Raw genomic sequence first — 17,200 nt, 5'->3', positions numbered from 1 at the left:
TGCTCCCAGTCTTGTACGGCTTTACTGGTCCCTTCGGTTGTGGCAGGGCCTCCAGGCTTCTTAGGCCAAGGAATATACAGTCCCTTGCGGACTGGTTCTCTGCTGGGGGATGTGGAATCCTTCCAGCCTCAGACACCAAAGTCTGGTAGATTAAGTCTGTTATCTGCCAAGACAGGCTCTCTTCGCCTCTTGTCTCTGGCTTGTGGCTCTCCTCCTGCCACACTTCCTCTTAGGTTACAATGCAACTGTCTGTCCCTGCTCTGCTGAGACACGTCTCAGTCCTGAGACAGGTCATCTGGTTCTCCCTAACCCTGCCCCCAGTACCAGCTTTTATAGGGGCAGCCAGCTCCCCCTACTGGCCTGAGACAGGAGGCATTGCATGCTAATGTTCCCCTGACTAGAGAACCTCCCCCTTGCTCTCAGACACAGCTTTAATTACACTTGTGGCATCCAGGCCAGGGTGACACATTCCCCCCTAGTGAAATTTAGTACTCCGGGACTAAACAATAAACAAAGACAATATGCATAACCACAAAACATTAATAGACAGATGACGCACAAATTGAGTTCTTTAGGTCACGGTGTGGCCTGTGACCGGGTGTCCATATCACCAGTACAACGGGGAACCTTAACCAGGTGGGGGTCTGTCCTACCCCAAGTCCTTTACAGTCTTAGTTCATTCCTTGTTTAGGCTCCAAACGCAGTCCATAGAAGGTCCCGGTTATAAAAAGTCCATAACCTTTGAGTCCTTACGGTAGCTGCAAGAAACTGAAACACGCTATTAATAATCATGCAGGTAACTTGGCAAACATTTCAACATTTTGCAACAGGGTTATTTACAATTTTAGTACACTCTATATTTTCCAGCGAGCGGGTATTTGCCCCTTTGTGCTCCTGGTTGACCTCCTTAACCCACTGTCTGGTGGTGGACCAACCTGGCTTTCCCCACTAGCGTTAGGGGTACAGCTACCAGCTGGGTGTACAGGTAGGGCAGGCAGCTGTCTGCGGGTTCTTTGGCTTACCGCAGGCATGGCAGGCTCACTGTCAGCAGAGGGTTGACTCTCCTGAGCTGCTGGTACAGGCTCTTCTGCCTCTGGAACCGCTTGCTCCTCTTCACCTTCCGGCTCTGGTGTTGGTTGTTGCTGTGCCGGTTGGAGGAATTGCAGGATGGGTACCACTATGGCATCATTTATGCGAGTCCAGGACTGAGGGAACTCTCCGAGAACAGTGCTGATCATTTCTTCCTTGTCCTCTGCGGGTTCAAGGTCACTCTGATCCTCTTCTGCACTACGGAGTTGCTCGGGGCATCTTTTGAGGTGGTCTCTGGAGACGGTACTAGTGGTTTCTCCTCCGTCCTTGGTGATCACGCACACCTTCGGGTTGTCGGGATCAGACTGCAGTACTGTGTAGGGTTCCCTTTCCCACTGGTCGTCCAACTTATGTAGCCTTCTCTTCCGCTTCAGTACCTGCTCACCAGGTTCCAGGGGACCAGCAGGGGCGTGTTGGTTGAAGAGTTTTTCTTGCCTTTCTCTCACCTGGGCCAGGCTCCTCTCCACACTCTCCTGTACCTTCTTGTACTGCAGTTGCCTTTCCGTATCCCAGTCCGCATCCGGGGAGGTGTCCTCAGGTATTAGGACTTCCATCTCCAGGTCTACGGGCAGCTTACCCGGTCTGGCTCGCATCAGGTAAGCCGGGGTGCAGTTTGTAGCATTCACCGGGATATTGTTGTATAGGTCTATTAGGTCCGGCAGTTTTTCTGGCCACAGGCTGCGTTCCTCCAGGGGCAACGTCTTCAGGAGATCAATGACTATATTGTTCATCTTCTCACGCATCCCGTTGGTTTGTGGGTGGTAAGGCGTTGTACGAATTTTCTTACAGCCATAGAGGTTGCAGAACTCCTGGAAGATTTCAGCCTCGAACGCTGGACCCTGGTCTGTCAGGACCTGTTCCGGATACCCGTGTGGACGGCAGAAGTATTGCTGGAAGGCTCTGGCCGCTGTTTGGGCTGTCAAGTCCTTTACCGGGACCACCACTAGAAAACGGGAATAGTGGTCCACGATTGTCAGGGCATAGATGTATCCTGACCGGCTGGGAGCCAATTTGACGTGGTCCAGAGCTACCAGCTCAAGAGGCTGCGTGGTGACGATGGGCCTCAAGGGTGTCTTCTGGCTGGTGCGGTCCTTCCTCCTTAGGTGACAAGGGCCACAGCCTCTGCACCATTTTTCTACAGCTCCTCTCATGCCGACCCAAAAGAACCTTCCTCTTAACAGGAACTCCAGTTTCTTCCAACCGAAGTGTCCCGCTCTGTCATGGTAAGCCCCCAGGACCATAGCTGCATCCCACCTTGGGACCACGACTTGCCAGGTCAGCTCGTGCGTCCGGTGGTTGACAATCCTTCTGCACAACTTGCCTTCGTAGAGGAACAGCTTGCTCTTCTCCTTCCATAGCTGCTTGGCTTCCTCTGGGGCATCTGGATCTAGGCGGGCGTCTTCCCGGGTCAGCAGATCTTTCACCAGGCGGACTGCAGGGTCACTATCTTGGGTCTCGGCCCAGCTGTGGTGAGGTAGGGGATTCATCATCACAGTTGTTAGATCCTCCTCCTTCACGCGGTGAGAGTGTTGAGCGGCTCCATACCGGTGAAACGCGGGGAGTTCTACCTCCTCCAGCTCTTCTGGGTCTTCGTCACCTTCAGGTAAGTGAGGCATTCTTGATAGGGCGTCCGCATTGGCGTTGGTTTTGCCTGCCCGGTACTTGATCACGAAGTCATAGTTGGAGAGACGGGCCATCCACCGCTGTTCCAGGACACCCAGTCTTGCATTGTCCAGGTGTGTCAACGGGTTGTTGTCCGTGTACACGGTGAACTTTGCGGAGGCCAGGTAATGCTTGAAGCGTTCCGTCACGGCCCACACCACCGCCAAGAATTCTAGCTTGAAGGAGCTGTAATTCTCCGGGTTCCTCTCGGTGGGCCTCAGCTTCCGACTGGCGTATGCGATCACCCGTTCTCTGCCCTATTGGTTTTGGGACAGTACGGCTCCCAGTCCCACATTACTGGCATCAGTGTGGAGAATGAAAGGCTGGCCATAATCAGGGTAGGCCAGGATCTCATCCCTAGTGAGGGCCAACTTTAGCTGGCGGAAGGGCTCCTGTTCCGGTTTATCCCACTTGAAGGGTGGCTTTTGACTTCTGGACTTGGACTGTCCGATCAGGAGGTCCTGCATAGGAGCTGCCATCTTAGTGAACCCAGGGATTAACCTTCGGTAGTAGCCTACCAACCCGAGAAACTTTCTCACATCTTTGATGTTCGAGGGGCTTGGCCAGCTCTTGATTGCCGTGACCTTGTCAGGGTCGGGGGCCACTCCTTCCGCGCTTACCACGTGCCCTAGGTACTGGACCTTTGGTTTCAGCAGGTGACACTTCGATGGTTTCACCTTCAGGCCATAGCCTGCCAGGGCTTCGAACACCTCGGCCAGGTGCTTTAGATGGTCCTCGTAGGTCTTCGAATAGACGATCACGTCGTCCAGGTAAAGGAGGACCGTCTCGAAGTTTCGGTGCCCTAGACAGCATTCCATCAGCCGCTGGAAGGTCCCTGGTGCGTTGCAGAGCCCGAAAGGCATACAGTTGAATTCACTCAGTCCCATCGGGGTGGTGAAGGCGGTCTTCTCCTTGTCAGCCTCTGCCACAGGAACCTGCCAGTACCCGCTAGTAAGGTCCAAAGTAGAAAAGAAGTTAGCAGATTTTAGTGCGGCTAAAGACTCCTCTATTCTAGGCAGCGGATATGCGTCTTTGTGGGTGATACGGTTGATTTGTCTATAGTCCACGCACATTCTCATGGTGCCGTCTTTCTTTTTGACCAGAACCAAGGGGGCTGCCCAGGGGCTACAGCTATCTCTAATGACCCCAGCTTCCTTCATTTCTCTTAGCATGCCCTTTGCGTTCTGATAATGTGCAGGGGGTACAGGTCGGTGTCTTTCTTTTATCGGTGGGTGGCTCCCTGTGGGGATGTGGTGTTCTATCCCTTTTACTCTGCCGAAGTCTAGCGGGTGCTTACTAAAGACTCTCTCGTACTCCTGTACCACCCGGTAGACTCCTTGTTTTTGGTGCAGGGGAGTGGAGTCAGCACCCACGTGGAGTTTCTGGCACCAGTCCTCCTTTTGTTAATGGGAGCCATTACCCTCCGCCTGTGGAGATGGAGGCAAGGGTTCCACGGCCCTGATAGCTTTGTGTTCGACAACAAACAGTTTGGCGAGTGTAGCGTACCTGGGTAAGTGTACCTCCCTCTCCCCAATGTTGAGGATACGGACGGGCACCCTCCCATGACGGACATCAACCACCCCCCGGGCTGTCAAAATGGTGGGCCTGCTGTCTGAGTACACGGGTTCTACCATGGCTTGGTAGTTTCTACCTCTCAACCCGATTGCAGTCCGACACCAGATCATCATTTCAGTTTTGGGAGGCATGGAAATGGGGAATGGGTCACTCAGTCTTACGCTACCGATCTCACCACCAGACAGTTCTACCTGCTGCCGTCTCATCAGGGCTTTTATCTCCTTGTTGAGGACTCTCTGTTGGCTGGAACTAGCATTCACCGCCACCTGTTGTAGAATTACAATTACCTCTGAAAGACAATTTTCAATTACGTTAGTACCCACAGTTATTTTAGGGTGACTTTCATGACGGTCAATGTCCACAATAATTACTCCCTGTGCCGGTAGTTCAACTTTACCAATTTTAATGGTCATCTCCTTGAACCCCATCTGCGGCACGGGTAAGCCATTACTGGCGATGATGCTCAAGTTACTGTCTGGATACCGTGTGATATCAGCATCAGTCCAATACTGCTTAAAAAGTACATAAGGGATAGTGGTTACTTGCGACCCAGTATCCAGCAAGGTGCTCATGGGGATACTGTCCAGCACCACGGGTAAAACCGGGCGCCCCCCAACGTACTTATTACGCCAATTGTAAGGGCCTGGTGATCTTATGCCTGGGGGTTGGCCCTCTGCCCCAGGTTGGACCCGTTTAAATTACAGTACCTGGAAATGTGTCCGGGCTGGTTGCATCGACGGCAAATGGGCTGTCCATCCTCTGCGTAGCGGTCTGTGGGCCTCCCTCGGAACGACGGGATCCTTCTTTGTCGACGCCACGGGACATCCTCCGGACTTGAAGCCAGCTCGATGGGTCTTGACGGGTCCACTTGCAACGTCTGTACGGTCCTGGTCAACGCCGCGACGCTCCTGGACTTGGTGGTGCAGGTCTTTCAACGGGGCTTGGTTCAGGGCCTGTGCATCAGCCCCCACGGGGTCCATAGAGGAGGGCGCCGCCTCCTGGTGGTAGGTGAGAGCAGGGCGCCGGGGGTTTATAGCGCCACTGGTTGCAGATTCACGGAGCACCCTTATGGCCCTGTCCTTAAATTGGGCAAAGGTCAGATCAGGGTTCTGAAAGAACATGAGGCGCAGCTGGGCCCGGTGGGCGCTGGACAGCAGTCCTTCTATGAATTGTTCTGTTAGCAGCTTATCCGTTTCCTGCACACTGCCAGGGTCAGTTTGTTGGATAGCCCTTAGGGCTTCCTGCAGATTTAGGGCATAGTCTCTGATGCTGTCCTGTGCCCGCTGCTTACATCCATAGAACCTCATTTTAATTTCAGCGGAGGTACGTGTGTCAAAGGTACCCCGCAGCCGGGCCAGAATACCCTTCACAGTCCTTTTCTCCTCAGTGGGCCATGATTTTACCTCCCTTTGGGCTGCGCCAGTTAACTGCCCTGTCAATATGCTGACCTTCTGCTCCTCTGTCAGGGGGTAAACCTGGAATAAACTGTACAGCCTTTCTTTAAAGTCAGTTAGGGCATGGGGCTCCCCTGAGTACTTGGGCAGCCAGGCCGCTCCAGGGATGTAGGGCAGGGAAAAGGGCATCACCGCTGCTGCAGCTGCGTTGGTGGTAGTGGGCGCTTCTGTGTCCGACATCTTCCTCCCCCCTAGTTAAGCGTGGCCTACCTTCCGACGATCCTCTTCTGTAGGCCGCGGCTCCGCTGCTGCTGCTATGGACGAGGACCTGGCGTCGCGTCCTGATGACGTCAGCGTCGCTCTCTCTCCCTTGCAGGACCTTGCGCAGCGTCGGTGCGTGGAGCGGAGCTTCGGATCTCGCGCGGTTTTGACGTCCACGCCCCTCTTCTTCCCGCGCGGCGTCCTGAAGATGGCGTCCGATGGCGGGAAGCAGCCGCGGATGGCGGGAAGACGGCAGAAGACGGCGGGAAACGGTCCAAGATGGCGTCCGATGGCGGGAATCGGCTCCGGATGGCGGGAAACGACTCCGGACGGCGGGAAACGGTCCAAGATGGCGTCTGATGGCGGGAATCGGCTCCGGATTGCGGGAAACTTCGCCACAGGTAAGTTTACAAAAGTCTTTTTCAGGCACGCAGTACCCGGTGGTTGCGGGCACGAAATCCTGCCGACTACGCCAAATCTGACTCGCCCCCTGGGCCGTGGGGCACTCGGATCCGGGCAATAGGGGAACGATGGGAGTAGTAGTGGCAACCCGGTTCCGTGGCTCAGGGTGGTCAGGCCAGTGGTAGTCCGTTATGTGCTATTGATTATGTCCGACTACGCCACCCGTGGATTTGCGGTCATTAGGAACCGCCGCTGCAAGGCAGACCGCTGGGGCTGATGATGTATGCAGCTGGGATGGTGTGACTCCCCACGGGAAGAGTGCGGCCCCAGGGCAGTGTATTGGATGTTGGGAGTGGTGGTAGTGAGAGTCCCAGTGCTGATAGTGCTGGAGGAGCAAGGAGCACGCAGACAACAGGTTGCAGTCCAGGGTCTTTACTAGAACAGGTAAATTGACCCACAAACAGTCCCAGCTAGGAGGGGACCTGGATGTCTGAGAGCAACGGGGAAATTGGCCCTGGTCAGGGTGAGGGTGTAGGCCTACCGTGCTTTCTGCGCTCTTTCTGGCTATCTCCTCCTGATAGGGTAACAGCCCACGTTTCCGAGCTTTCCGTGTATTCTCGCCTGTATGGCCTGCGACGTGGGTTCCTTTCTGCTCCCAGCCTTGTACGGCTTTACTGGTCCCTTCGGTTGTGGCAGGGCCTCCAGGCTTCTTAAGCCAAGGAATATACAGTCCCTTGCGGACTGGTTCTCTGCTGGGGGATGTGGAATCCTTCCAGCCTCAGACACCAAAGTCTGGTAGATTAAGTCTGTTATCTGCCAAGACAGGCTCTCTTCGCCTGTCTCTGGCTTGTGGCTCTCCTCCTGCCACACTTCCTCTTAGGTTACAATGCAACTGTCTGTCCCTGCTCTGCTGAGACACGTCTCAGTCCTGAGACAGGTCATCTGGTTCTCCCTAACCCTGCCCCCAGTACCAGCTTTTATAGGGGCAGCCAGCTCCCCCTACTGGCCTGAGACAGGAGGCATTGCATGCTAATGTTCCCCTGACTAGAGAACCTCCCCCTTGCTCTCAGACACAGCTTTAATTACACTTGTGGCATCCAGGCCAGGGTGACACACATACAGTGTGTAGGAAGTTGTGGGGACTATCATACAGTGTCTAGGGAGCTGTGGGGACCATCGTACAGTATCTAAGGAGCTGTGGGGACCATCATACAGTGTGTAGGGAGCTGTGGGGACCATCATACAGTGTATATGGAGCTGTGGGGACCATCATACAGAGCATAGGGAGCTGTGGGGACCATCATACAGTGTCTAGGGAGCTGTGGGGACCATCGTACAGTATCTAAGGAGCTGTGGGGACCATCATACAGAGCGTAGATAGCTGTGGGGACCATCATACAGTGCATAGGGAACTGTGGGTTCCATCATACAGGGCATAGGGAGCTGTGGGGACCATCATACAGTGCATAGGGAGCTGTGGGGACCATCATACAGAGCATAGGGAGCTGTGGGGACCATGATACCAGTGCATAAGGAGCTGTGGGGACAATCATACAGTGCATAGGGAGCTGTGGAGACCATCATACAGAGCGTAGGGAGCTGTGGGGACCATGATACAGTGCATAGGGACCTGTGGGGACCATTATGCAGTGCAAACGGAGCTGTGGGGACCATTATACAGGGTATAGGGAGCTATGGGGATCATCATACAGTGCGTAGGGAGCTGTGGGGAACATCATACAGTGCGTAGGGAGCTGTGGGGACCATCATACAGTGTGTAGGGAGCTGTGGGGACCATCATACAGTGTCTAGGGGGCTGTGGGGAACATCATGCAGTGTATAGGGATCTGTGGGGACGATCATACAGTGCATAGGGAGCTGTGGGGACCATTATGCAGTGCATACAGAGCTGTGGGTACCATCATACAGGGTATAGGGAGCTATGGGGATCATCATACAGTGCGTAGGGAGCTGTGGGGACCATCATACAGTGTCTAGGGAGCTGTGGGGACCATCATGCAGTGTATAGGGATCTGTGGGGACCATCATACAGTGCATTGGGAGCTGTGGGGACCATCATACAGTGCATAGTGAGCTGTGGAACTATCATACAATATACAGGGTGCTGTGGGTGCACTCAGGACATTATTTCTTTTAAATGGGTGCATCATCAGAAATTTCTTCTTTCACCACCCCGAAATCATCGTCCATAGACTTGAAGAAGAACTTTGTAGTTGGGTGTAGTTTGATTGTGGCTTTAAGGGGGCTTTATTACTTAAAGGGGATTCTCAACGGTATTTGTTGCTTGGAGGGAACACTTCAGATACTGAAACTTTCATAAGAGCATATCTGGCATTATTACTTGCTAGGTAGCACAGTGGGGTCTTTACTACTTTCTATGGGACTCTATTATTTTTATCGGTCCCCTCTATCTGGCACAGTCTTTGTAGCATTAATTGGTGGAGGGTAATCATAGTAATGACATCATTTTTGAAGTATTGAGGTTCCTATTCCACGTCGGAAGAGCAGGCAGCATGGGGAGGTTGTGCAGGGTGGGAATAGATGGGGACGGTGCTGGAAATGTGAGAAGTCAGATGGTCTTTGTACAGTTTTTTTTATGTAGAGGCAATGGTCATATCATAATACTATGTACTCACTGTGTAGTGTTGATGGTAGAGGGCATTGTGTAGCGGGATTATTATTGCCTTGTATAGAAGTCATTTTGGGAATATTGGTCTTTCAGTTGTGTATTTTAGGTTAGCAACAATGGTGTACTGTAATTATATATGTATAGGTCCTCTTTTAAGTGGCGGGGAGGTTGTATGGGGAAACACCTACTTTGGGGCTTTGGCCCCTGATCTTTTAGGACCCTAGCAACGTCCCGACATACAAGGGATATCGGGGGGCACAAAGTGTTCTGGAGGTTTCCTTTACAGTATGAAGCATTTTCCACACAGTATCCTTCCTCTGTAATATACTCCAGGACTGGTGAGGCGCACTGTCGCTCCCTATTTCGCCATAACTCGGCCTCAGCACTGCAGTGCTGATCAGCAGGTCTGCTTACTTGTTCTTCGGTTTCGCGCACTATGTCTTCCACTACTGGCGCCCTTGAACCCTTGCACTCGTGACTCCCACTAGTACATCATATTCAGTGCTGCTTTGGGGTCCGTAACTCTGCGTCCAATCCAAGGACCCTTCTCTGTAAGGCCACTCTGTCTCATCGATCCAAAAAAGTCGGGCGCACTTCATGGCCGCTTATATAGAATCAATGGAGCAGCATTTTAGCATGCGTACCACCGTTCCAATCTAAAGGGGATGAAGGTTCCTGTAGATTGGAGCTTGTTTTCATTGGACAACCCCTTTAATTTTTCACCCACTGTTTCTGCATTTCAGTCTATTTTTTGGTAAATATTCGATGACCTGGTGTAATTTGTGATGTGTTGTTCTTCACCTGAGGTTGTATTGACCTCATTTTATAACTTCTAAGGACCAGACTTTTTTTTAATATATCCTGAATAGAGCACAATAGAATTGTATGGAAAACATTATTGTGTTCTTCACAATTCAAGGCAACGTGTCCTTATGAGATCTTTTTCTTGAAGGTATATGGCCCTCAGGTTCTTTATCACCATGCAATCTGAAGAGCCAACTTAGACTAAGAGTGGCCACCACTGGGCATACACCATGGTGCAGCAAGGGCTAGCAATCTGTCCCTCCAATTGTGTGGGTACTTATTGCTTAGGGAATGTCAGTCCAATTCTTCTTTTTAAGAGGGTTCACTGTCTGGGCATCTCTGTGCCCGAAGAATATTAACCTGGTGTTACTGTATTACTGCTGTTCCAAGTGGCAAGCACATGGTTCTCTTAGAGACAGGATCCTTGTTTAAACCCAAGTAGACTTGAATTGGAAAGGCCACTGGTCTGGACCAGGACTCTGGTTGTGTCCGGTGATGGTGGCATGCACGGTTTCTATGTACGTGTCTGTGTGTAGTCAGAAAAGCATTTCGGTGGTGGCCTAATAACTGCAAGGACCGACGGAGGTGTTGGAGAAAGGTAAACGAGTGGCTGCAGAACGGTTGGTAAATGTGGCCACTTCATGCGAATATTGGCCACTGATGACTGAGGCCTCCCTCCTGGTTTGGTCCTGGAGCCCCCCGGCCACTTGTTGGACATCTTTCCTGTTTTTTACTGTTACACAAGACCCTGTGTCTCCTGTATTCTGCGGCTGCGTCCCGCTCTTCAGTCTTCTTTCTGTAGCATGGTGTGTACGACGTCCTGGATACAATGTTACTGCTCCATCACAGACTGAACCCCAGAACAATTGTCATGGAATTTGGTACCAGAGTTCTCTCTGTTTATGGAGCCCCCATATTTTGTGATTACTCTTATCATTCTCACTGTGTAAGGTGAAATCCAGGAAAAAAAACACACAAAACAATATATATATATATATATATAATTAATTTTTTTATTGAAATAGCAATAAGCAACATTGTAATGAAAATATTACTGGTCCTTTAAGAAATTAAACTATGGTCACAGTCACTCTCAGATTGGCCCCGGTGGAGACCACAAAACGAGCTGCTTTCATTGGGGACCACCTGAGAATCATTGGGACCCAAAGATCCAGAAGAAGGCAAAGAAACCCCCCAAAAGAATTCTGATTCAGGGGGGAAAAAAATTCCTTCCTGACCCCATTTCTGGCGATCGGATATTTCCCTGGATCTCGTGTATCCTGCTGCATATTGCTGTATATAACATAGGCTTACGTCATGTGAACAATGGCCAAATAGCTGTTGGCTGAGAACTTGTCCTGTATGATAAAATCTGCGATGGAGGTTCCTAATACGGCTTCCAACGAAGATGTGACATCATCCAAATGTGTATAAGAACTAGCGAGTGATAAAGAGACAATGGCTGGTAGGTAATAAGTCATTACCTGTCTGCCAATATCTTCTTCTGGAAGACTTCAAGATATCATGTATTACATATTACATATTATTCTGAAAGAGCACCATGTAATACCACATGTGTCCTGGAGAGGCCACTACGTCCAGCAAAACACAGCTGATTGCTGAGGGTGTTCACTGCCGGACCCCCGACTATCAACTGATCGCCTGCAAGTCCTCATTTGGGGACAGGAGTTGTTCACACTTGGCATATTTTGTGATTCATGAGGGGAGGACAGTAGCCGGATATAGACTTTTTCTATAAAGTCAGATTAAAGGGGTTTTCAGGAATGTTTTTATGTAATATATAGGAGGTTCCCAGTGGTAGAGAAAACACACAGAGCTTTACTTTCTCCTGCTGCTCCAGCTCTGGATCTTCAGCGCTTCCTGTGCTCTATTGTGACAGGCTGCAGGGGTGATGGCTCAACTTCAGCACACATCATTGCTGCAGCCAATCACTGAGCTTAGAAGCTCTGTCAGTGTGGGCCACTGAGCCAAGTGATTGGCTGCAGAGCTGCAGTCATGATGTCACCCTTGAAGCCAGTGACTAAAGATCAGCGGCAGCGGTGAAGTGCTGGAGCTGGAGCAGGAGGTAGTAAAGCTTCATCTCTTCTACTTAAGTGACGATTTATATCATTTATTTTTAAGTGATGAAAAATAATTTGCTTGTGTCGCCACTTTCCGAGATCCGAAAGCCGCGGCGTTTTCATGTTTCGGGAATGGGGCTGCGTGAGGGCTAGTTTTTTGCACCACAAACTGATGGTTATATTGATATCATTTTGGGGTATATACAATGTTTTGATTGCCTGTTATTATATATTTTTTTCTTGTTGCAACGACTGAAAATCTGTAATTCTGGCATTTTATGTAATGTTCTAGTTACGCCGTTTACTAAATGGATTAATTTATTTTATATTTTGATGGATCTGACTTTTACAAACGCAGCGATACCAAATATGTGTATTTTTTAAATGTTTTATATTTCTTAATTTTTATTGGGGGGAAAACTGGGATGATTTGAACTTTTATACTTTTTCCATTTTTTTTGTTACTTTTCACTGTATTTGTTCGTCTCTTTAGGGGGCTTGAACCTGCGATCATCTGATTGCTTGTGCTATATACAGCATTGGTATATATAGCAGAAATCACGGTCTCCTATGAACACTAGCAACAGGCTGGCTGTCACAGGAATCCAGTGATGACAGACACAGGGATCTTCAGTGATCAAGTCACGGGTGCGCCAATGAAGAGATGGAATGGTGCACCCCCTGCTGGCGCACATTAAATGCCGCTGTCACACACTGATAGCAAGATTTAATAGGCTAACTGTCGTGGGCAGAGCTCCGCTCAACCTGCGACTGTTAGAGGCATATGATTGCTGAATAACACAGCCATCATCTGCCGAGAAAGATGCAGACTCGGCGTGTGAGCCTGCAAGAAATGCGGGGAGCAGAATTATGACGGATATAGTCCTTCATAAGTCCTTCATAAGTTAAGATGCATTTCTGAGTTAAAGAGTGACCGTCATTAACTGTATTTTCTAGACTATATGACGCACTTTTTAACAACAAAAAATCTTGCTCAGTATTGTGTGCGTCCTATAGACCAGAAGCATCGTCCTATCAAGTATGTTTATCATGTGTCTGGCACCTGCCGGAGCAGATTTCAGCTGATCGTGGGGGTGCCAGGTGTCAGACCCTCCGATCTCATACTGATCAGCTATCTTACAGATAGGTCATCAATTCTTAAGTGCCAAATAACCATCACACAACCACCCCTTTTATTGATCGGGCCATAGAGACACACCCCTTCATTGCTGGGGTCACAGACACATATCCCTTTGGTGCTGAGGTCACACAAACAGACACACACTTTCAGTGCTGGGGCCACACACACAGCCCTTCAGTGTTGCATTTCTGGAGACATGTACATGTGTGCCAAACACACGTGCACACACCCCTTCAGTGCTGCAGTGCTGAGGACACAAACACACACCCCATTAGTGCAGGGACTCACAAACCATCACACAGCCACCCCTTTATTGATGGGGCCATAGAGACACAGCCCTTCATTGCTGGGGTCACAGACACACATCCCTTTGGTGCTGAGGTCACACAAACAGACACAGACACACACCTTCAGTGCTGGGGCCACACACATAGCCCTTCAGTGCTGCATTTCAGGGGACATGTACACTTGTGCCAAACACACGTGCATACACCCCTTCAGTGCTGCAGTGTTGAGGACACAAACACACACCCCATTAGTGCAGGGACACACAAACCATCACATAACCACCCCTTTTATTGATGGGGCCATAGAGACACACCCCTTCATTGCTGGGGTCACAGACACACATCCCTTTGGTGCTGAGGTCACACAAACAGACACAGACACACACCTTCAGTGCTGGGGCCACAGACACAGCCCTTCAGTGCTGCATTTCTGGAGACATGTACACGTTTGCCAAACACACGTGCACACACCCCTTCAGTGCTGCAGTGTTGAGGAAACAAGCACACACCCCATTACTGCAGGGACACGCAAACCATCACACAGCCACCCCGTTATTGATGGGGTCACAGACACACACATCTTCAGTGCTGGGGTCACAGGCACACATCCCTTTGGTGCTGAGGTCACACAAACAGACACAGACACACACCTTCAGTGCTGGAGCCACACACACAGCCCTTCAGTGCTGCATTTCAGAGGATATGTACACGTGTGCCAAACACACGTGCACACACCCCTTCAGTGCTGCAGTGTTGAGGAAACAAGCACACACCCCATTAGTGCAGGGACACGCAAACCATCACACAGCCACCCCGTTATTGATGGGGTCACAGAGACACCCCTTCATTTCTGGGATCACAGACAGACATCCCTTTGGTGCTGAGGTCACACAAACAGACACAGACACACACTTTCAGTGCTGGGGCCACACACACAGCCCTTCAGTGCTGCATTTCTGGAGACATGTACATGTGTGCCAAACACACGTGCACACACCCCTTCAGTGCTGCAGTGTTGAGGACACAAACACACACCCCATTAGTGCAGGGACACACAAACCATTACACTGCCATCCCTTTATTGGTGGGGTCACAGGCACACACCCCTTTATTGGTGGGGTCACAGACACACATCCCTTTATTGGTGGGGTCACAGACACACATCCCTTTTTTGGTGGGGTCACAGACACACATCCTTGTAGTGCTGGGGTCACAGACACACTTCCCTTTAGATCTGGGGTCACACAAACCTTCAATGCTGTGCCTACACTCAGTCACATGCACGCACACCTACCTTCTTGCTGAATCCCAAAAAGTCTTCTCAGTTGATAATTGCCGGACGTATGATAGTTACTCCACAGATCTCAGAACAGCCTTGAGGAAGGTCAGGAAGAAAGAAAACAATGCAGCTAATAATCATCTGGAAATATCATGGGGATGAGGACACAGTCCATACAGCACACACTGCAGATCTCTTCCTGATCTTGCTCTGCTGTTTGTGCTGTGACACAATGCTGTGCAGCCAGTCCTCCTCCCTTTCCGAAGTGACCCGATCCCCAGCGTTCAGTGATGAGCTACTTACCTGGACTGGTCCTCTTCAAGCTGTGACACAAGATGGCTCAGGAATAGAACTTTGTACATTCTGTAGCAGTTATGATGTCATGTGAGGTCTATGATGTCATGTTCTCGGTGCTGTCATGTGCTTTGTGATGTCATCATAACGGACACTGCTGTTTTATGTATCAAGTTTACACTTCAGGAAAAAAATTACTAAACAAAAAAGTCACAGACTGCAAATATCCCACAGCCCCATGTTATAATTCATGACAGGTATTTAAATGAACCTTTATTTTAATCCATATAACCTACTGCTATATGAAAAAAACCTCGAGACATGAACTGGAATTTAAATTGTCGTGCATGCAGCATGTAAGAGCATATTCACACATGGCCACTAACCATAAAAAAACTAAGACAGAAATACAATACACAAACACCCTGCAGTAAATAAATAAATCGCAATAGTGCATGAAAATAATAAAGCGTACTTAGTTAACATAATTTTGATCTAAATAATGCGAAAGCCATCCTGCCTCGTCACGGCGACCCTTATGGGACAGTCCTAACTCTAATATTTAAAACTTTACCGTTATTTGTGTATTGTGTTTCTGTCTTTGTCTTCTACTGCTATGTGAGTTACAGGAAAACACTGGACTAAAATCACTGCGGTGGAATCCCCAATAAAATGTACATTTTATTTCCTTAAATAACATTTTCCTATACACACCTTACCTAATAATCGTGACATTTTGTGGAGCGTGCCAAATATTACCCTCCATTTAAAGTCTGCCAGCTGTGTTTTGTTGAACCTATTCACACTTGGTCGCAGACCAATACCACACTACAAGACCAGTGCCTAAAACCGTGATTTATACAGCTGACATGTGCCCCCAACAGCCGCGGGTGGAATCGCGATCCACTTGCGGCTGTTAAACATGTTAAATGCTGCTGTCTGTAGCGTCGGCGTCCCTGCTAGTGTTGAGCCACCCCCGTAGTGTTCGAGTTCGGTTCGGTTCGTCGAACACCCGTGTGTTCGCCGAACTGTTCGTCGAACTGTTCGTCGAACACCTTCGAACACCGTTAAAACCAATGGCAGGCAAACAAAAACACATAGAAACACATAGAAAACACCTTCAAAGGTGTCCAAAAGCTGACAAACTGCTCAGAAGACATAACTAACACATGGAAAAGTGACAAGTACATATAGTCATGCGAAAATAAAAGAGGTGGAGGAGTAAAAGGAGGGGGAGACACAGATATAGGCATGTCATGCCCTTCTAAAATCCAAAAAGTGAGAAGCCGACACGGCCAGTCCGCTCCTGCCCGTGCCACCTCCGTGTCGCCGGGTTTGTGCCAGAGCCGCGGTGAACCCTGACGGCCAGCCCCCCTCTCCCAATACTGGTGCCTGTCCGCTGGTGGGTCGAGCGAGCCCCCCTGTGGTGGAGGCAGCTCTAAGCTTTTTAATTTAAATTGTCTCTCTAATTTGAATGAATACACTTTAAATCCATTTACAAGGATCTATTGGAGGGCAAGTCTCATGCCAGCAGCCGCGGTAATTCCAGCTCCAGTAGCGTCCACTAAAGCTGCTGCTGTTAAAAAGCTTTTATAAGGATCGAGCTCGGCTGTCCACCGCAAGGCATCCTACTGCCAGTCCCAGCCCCTATGCCTTGGGGTGCCTCCTGATGCTCTTCACTAAGTATCCCATGGTCCCGAAGCATTTCCTTTGAAAAAATTAAGTGTCTAAACTACAGGTGGTGCAGCTTGCTTAACAGCCGGGATAATCCGCTGACTAGCAGACACTGCTACTAGGCACAAAGTATTTCCTGGGCTAGATGCAGTTAAAAATTTGTAATTAGATACTCTCGTTGGATGCTGAGAAAGCATTCCATAGAGTCTCCTGGCACGCCATATATGATTCTCTTAAAAAGCTTGGGGTAGGGGTCTAGGGGACCCTTTTATAGCCAAAATCACGGCCCTGTATTGCAATACGTCACCTAGGCTGAAGATAAATGGAACTGTAGCACCCTGAGGGCTCGGTTGCTACAGACGTATTGCACCTCACCCAGAGGTGTGATATCTCACTCTCAGGTAAGGATGGAGTGTGGATCAGGACCCGACACCTGCATGCATTACACCACATTGCCGTGGGGCAGGGCGACCAATATGCCCCTGAGATGGGCACGACAGTCCCTGTCTCTGGCTGGAGTGGGGGGAGGGAACACTGAGGAAGGGGAACCCTGTAGTGCAGGAGCAGGGAGGAAGCAGTTCCTGGGTGCATTGAGAAGGGAGTATAA

This window comes from Phyllobates terribilis, unplaced genomic scaffold, assembly GCF_046119375.1.
Source record: "Phyllobates terribilis strain yellow unplaced genomic scaffold, ASM4611937v1 Scaffold_35__1_contigs__length_13245226, whole genome shotgun sequence".
NCBI lineage: Eukaryota > Metazoa > Chordata > Amphibia > Anura > Dendrobatidae > Phyllobates > Phyllobates terribilis.
This window is presented reverse-complemented; position numbering follows the sequence as displayed.